We start from the raw sequence: 6,396 nt of genomic DNA, 5'->3' as shown, positions 1-6,396 counted from the left end.
AACCCTTTTATATAATAGCTCCCTTTTAATATTAATTATTTAACTATTTTTATAATTTTTAACTATATAATAAAATTAAAATTACTTTTATTATTCTTATATAAAGAGATTTAATTATAATTAAGTATAATTATTATTAAAATTATTAAAATTATTATTAAAATTATTAATATTTATATTTATATCAGCTAAGATATATATTATATATTTAATTAAATATGTTTAATTAATTAAACCTATAGACTTTTATTTGCTATTAAATTTTAATCTAATACTAAGCCCTAGCGCTAATACTTCTTAAGTTTAAATTATAATACTAACTCTAAGAATTAATCCCTCTAAAACCTATAATATTAATAACCTTTATTTCCTAATAATAAAAGATTTATTACTTTCTATCCCTATATATAAATACCTTAACCTAAGCTTACTATAATAATTATGCCTATAGCTATATAGCTATATCTTAGCTAGCTATAATAAGACTTCTTTAATTTTCTTATTTACTACTATAAAAGGTATTAATATTAATAATAAGAGTTATAAGCTATGCCTTATAGAAGTATATATTATTATTATCTCTTAAGCTGTTAAGGAAATTAATTTCTTTCTAAATAAAATACTTATATTTCTTTAGCTTTTTTTTAAGGGCCTTTAATAAAAAAGCTTTTATTTAATAAAATTAAATTAATTATATATATTATAATTAAAATAAAGAGGCTAAATAAAAAAAAATAAAGTTATAGCTAAAAGTTATTATGCTTAGATATTATTTTACTTAAAACAGGGATTAAAATATCTTAATTAATATCTTAATAAGTTTAATAATAAAGGCTTTATACCTAAAGCCTAAGGTCTTAATAGGCTTAAATTTATATAATTTATCTATATAATTATTAATAACTTAAATAATATACTAAAATTAGCTTTATTTATATTAAATAAGTTATATCTTAATTAGCTAAAAAGGTTAAAATCCCCTTTAAATAATAGCTTTTCTCTTTAATATTAATCTTTTAAGTATTGTTTTAATTCTTAATTACTTAAAAAGGCTAAAATCTTAAAGAATTATATTTGAATTATTTATATTAAAGGATATTTAATTATAATTAATAATAACTAATTAATTAATTAACTTATAATTAGCTAATTAATTAGTAAAATATTAATAAGAAAATTATAATAACTTTTTATAAAGACTTTTAATTAAATAATTAAAGTAATATAGCTAATACCTATTAATATAACTTTTAATATAATTAAGATATTTTTATTAAGTTAATTTATAAGTTTTATAAAGATATTAAAATTTCTTATAATAAATTTAAAAGAATATTATTAAATAAATACCTTTAAAGTATTAAATTAAATATAAAACTTAGCTAACTAATATTAATTAAACTTATAATTTTTTTTTCTTAGTCTTTTTTTATTTACTTATTATATTAATAAAAGGTTTAATTTTATTAAAAAAATAGCTTTTTTTATTAAAAATTCTTAAAAAAAAGCTAAAAAAAATAAAGATTTTATTAATAATAATATAATATTTCTTAAATACTTATAAGATAATAATTAATTAATTAATATAACTTATAACCCTTATTATTTATAATAATACCTTTTATATTATTAAATAAAAAAATTAAAGAAGTTTTATAGCCAGCGAAGATTTAATTATATAGCTATAGGTATAATATTTAAAAATAGAGGTTATTAATATTATAGGTTTACTGAGAGGGATTAATTCTTTAAGTTAATATTAGAGTTCTATAAATATAAAAAGTATTAGCGCTAGACTTAGTAGTATATAAAAGTCTATAGGTTTAATTAATTAAACTTACCTAATAAAATATATAATATATATATTTTAGTTTATATAAATATATAAATACTAATAATTTTAATAGTAATTTTAATAATAATAGCTAAATACTATAAGTTTAATATAAACCCTTTATTTAATAAGTTATATATTTATTCTAATATTTTAAATAGCTTTATATAATATTATTTCTTATAGCTTATTACATATATTTTTTATACTCTTATAAAGCTTATAGACCTTTTTACTAAGCTTATTTTTATTATATAAAAAGGTATATTAATAGGTATTACGTATATTATTTTAATTTATTAATTAAAGGTTTTTATAAAAAACTATTATAATCATATTAATATTCTATTAATTAATTACTTAATTATAATTATTATTAATTATAACTAAATCTTTTTTTATAATAATAATTAAAATAATTTTAATTTCTTTAAGTAATTAAGAATTATACAAATAATTATAAGACTAATATTAAAAAGGAGCTATTATATAAAGGGGATTTTAATTAATTTAATTAATTAAGATATAAGTTATTTAATATAAATAAAGCTAGTTTTAAGATAGTATTAAAGCTATAAATAATTATATAAATAAACCTTATTAATTTAAGCCTATTAAGACCTTACTTAGGCTTTAGGTATAGAGCCTTTATTATTAAAATTATTAAGATATTACTTAAGATACTTTAATCCATATTTTAGGTAATATAAAGTAATAAAATAATATATACTTATATATAAGGTATAACTTATAGTTCTTATTAATAATATTATTCTTAGATTTTACTTTACTTAAAATAAGGATTTAAGTATTTTAAGTAATATCTTAATACTTTTAGCCTAAGATCTTAATAAGCTTAACTTAATAAGGTTTATTTATATAATTATTAATAGGTCTAATAATGTATTAAAATTGGCTTTATTTATAATAAATACCTTATGTTTTAAATTACTAAAGTAATTAAAATCTATTTTATAAAATAGCTTTTTTTTTAATATTACCTTTTTATTTATTTTTATAGTTTTTAATTACTTAAAGAGGCTAAAATCTTAAAAGATTATATTTATATTATTTTTATTATAAGAGATTTAATTATAATTAATAATAATTAATTAATTACTTAATTTATAATTAATTAATATATAATAAGATATTAATAATTAGATTATAAAAAATATATTTATAAAGACTTTTACTTAAATAATTAAAATAACTTTATTAAAGTAATTTATAAGCTTTATAAAAGTATTAAAAGTATTTATAATAAGCTATAAAAAATATTAATAAATACTTTATTTTGATAAAAAAAACGCTTTTTTTATTAAAAACTTCTAAAAAGAAATAAAACAAAAATAAAAAATCTTATTAATAGAGATATTAGATTACTTAAAGACTTATAAGATAATAATTAATATAAAGCATAGCTTATAGCCTTTATTATTAATATTAATATCTTTTATAATATTAAATAAGAAGATTAAAAAAGTCTTATTATAGCTAGCTAAGATCTAGCTATATAGCTATAGGTATAATTATATTAGGAAATAGAGCTTATTAATATTATAGGTTTTAGAGAGATTAGTTCTTAGAGTTAGTATTATAGTTTTATAAACCTAAAAAGTATTAGCGCTAGGGCTTAGTATTAAATTAAAACTTAGTAATAAATAAAAGTCTATAAGTTTAATTAATTAAACTTATTTAATCAAAGATAAAGTATATATATCTTAGCTTATATATATATATATAAGTAATAATAATTTTAATAATAATTTTAATAATAATTTTAATAATAAAAAAATTAAATATTAAAAATATAAAATAAAATATTTAATTTTAATTTTTTTTTTAAATTATATATTAAGTTAAAATAAATTTATTTTTAAAGTATTTTTTAAAAGTATTTATGATTTTCTTTAGTAATAATAAGAGAAGTATTATGAATTATTAATTAATAAAAGCTTAAGAAATTAAAGTAAAAAGAAAAATTACATAAAATACTTATTAAAATAATACAATAGCTCTTAGAATAATATATTCTTTATAACTTTAAAAAATATAATAATTTTAATAATAAAGTAAAATACCTCTTCTAGGTAGGTCTATTAAGAAAATATTAGTTTTTATTATATTTCTTTATGAATAAAATTAAAAAACTCTTACCTTAAAATAAAGTTATTTTTTAAATAATTTTTTAATATAAAATGAATTAATATATTTGAAGCTATAAGTTAAGTTATATAACTTAGTTCTTTTTTATATCTTTTTATTTTTAGTACTATACGTAATAATAAGATACTTTACTTATAATAATATAAAAAACTAAATACGTAAAAGCCTATTATTTTTTTTATTTTTTCTTAATATACTTAGAATTAAGTTATAATTAATCTTAATATACAAAAAATAATCCTCATATAATATAATAAAGAATTATTTTAGTTAGTTTATTTTTATTAATAAGTATAAATAACTAAGTAAAAAGTCTATATTTAATACTATAGGTTTTGCCTTATTTAATGGGAGGAAGCTAAAAATATGGATTATCTTTTATATTTTATTAATATAGAAAAAAAAAAAGAAAAAACTTATATAAGTAGTATTAGAATTAGATAATTAAGACTCATTTTAGTTTCTATACTTCATATAGCTTAATAATATAAATATAAAAATAAAGAAATAAGGTTATATATAATATACGATAAGATATTATAGTAATAATAGTAAAGGTTACTTATAAATAGGCTTTTCTCGTAGTATTATAAGTAAAAATATATTAGAAATTAAAAGAAATATACTAAGAATATAAAATAGATTAAAAATTAGAAAAATAAGATTAGAAATTAATAAGAACCTTTTCAATTAATAATAGCTATAATTACTATAGAAGTTAATCTAGTAATACTCTATATTTATATAATAACTAATTTAAAATTAATGTATAATTTATTATAAAAAAAAGCTATAGCAACATAGGGTAGGTATATAATTATCTTAGAAAGGAGCCTAACTTTTAGTTTTTAAGTATATATCTTAGTTATAATCAGGTTATCTAATATATAGCTAGCCTTTTCCTTATTAAAAGGCCTAGAAGCTAAAAAGAGAGGAAAAAAGCGATAAGAAATATTAGGTTAAAAATCATATCTTTTCTTAAAAAAATAATTAGACTTATTTATTTCTATATTACTAATTAATATATATTATTTAATAAAAATACTATTATATAGTTTTTTTTTACCTTAAATTAGGTTTTTTTTAACTAAGATAAAGCACTTTAATAGTATCTATGCCTTAAAGGGCATAATTAGAGTACTCTAAGATTATTAGTTTTATTTATATCCTCTATAGTTAGGGTTAGTTATTAAAATTTCATAAAAATATAGGATAAGTAAAGTAATTATTTTAAGTTATATTAATAATTTTTTAAGTATATAATTAATATTATTAAAGGAGTTAAAAAAGAATTAAGCAATTTCTGTAATAAGTTATTTTAAAGGTTAATTATATAGTAACTAAAAGTCTAACTTTTGAAATACATTTAGTTAGATAAAAAAGTCTTAGTTAAAAAGACTATATAAATTAATTAAACTAATTTTCTTTAGTTAAAAATTTAAGTAACTTAATTAAACTAAGATAAAGAAATGAATAACTTTTTAATTATAACTAAGCTTACATATTTAGTTAGTAAGCTAATTAATAACTAAATTATAAAGCTAGCCTTTATATTCTTAAAATACTATTTAATTTAATATACTTACATATATATTAATTTACCTTACTTTTACTAAGAATATTATTATAAATAATAAGAAAATCTTATTTTTATATTATTTTTATTTCTTTTCTTTCTATAAAGATTTTTAATAATAAATATAAGTAGTCTCCCTTATATATTATTTATTATATTTATATTCTCTTAATTTCTTATAGAGCATAAATTAAAAATAAAGGCTGTAATTATAATAATAATAATCTTATTAATTTATTACTGATTATCATTCTTACTTACCTTTATAAGTAATAGTATATAGCTATAAATAATACTTAGCTAAGGGCTTAGCTTATTATTATTATTAGCACTTTATATAATCTTTTTAACCCTGAAGTTTATATCTTAGCTATTTTTTATTTATTATTTTTATATTTATTTCTTAGTTAACTTATTTATATTTACTTAATACAAAATCTTTTTTTTTACTTATAGCTTTTTTATATATTATTTATGATTTTTATATAAGTACTTTAATTTATATCTAATATTTATATTTGTATTTTTTTTATATACTGTCCTAGGTATTATTTTTCTTTTTTTAATACCTCTTCATTATTTTATATTATTTCTTAATTATTATTTATATATTTATAAGATAATAATGTAATTCTTAGCTATTATATTTTATAGATTTCTTTCTTAATTATAAGGTAATATATCTCCTTATTAATAGCTTTATATAGTATTATTTATTTTATCCCTTACTTATTATACTTATCTTTAACTGCTAATAAGTCTTAAGACTTATAGGCTTTTTCTTTTTATGTATTTTATAATTGTAATAAGAATATAT

This window comes from Fusarium solani (genome assembly GCF_023522795.1).
Source record: "Fusarium solani strain SB1 chromosome Unknown bctg00000006, whole genome shotgun sequence".
Lineage (NCBI taxonomy): Eukaryota > Fungi > Ascomycota > Sordariomycetes > Hypocreales > Nectriaceae > Fusarium > Fusarium solani.
The sequence above is the reverse complement of the archived record's forward strand: the minus strand, read 5'-3'. Positions refer to the sequence as shown.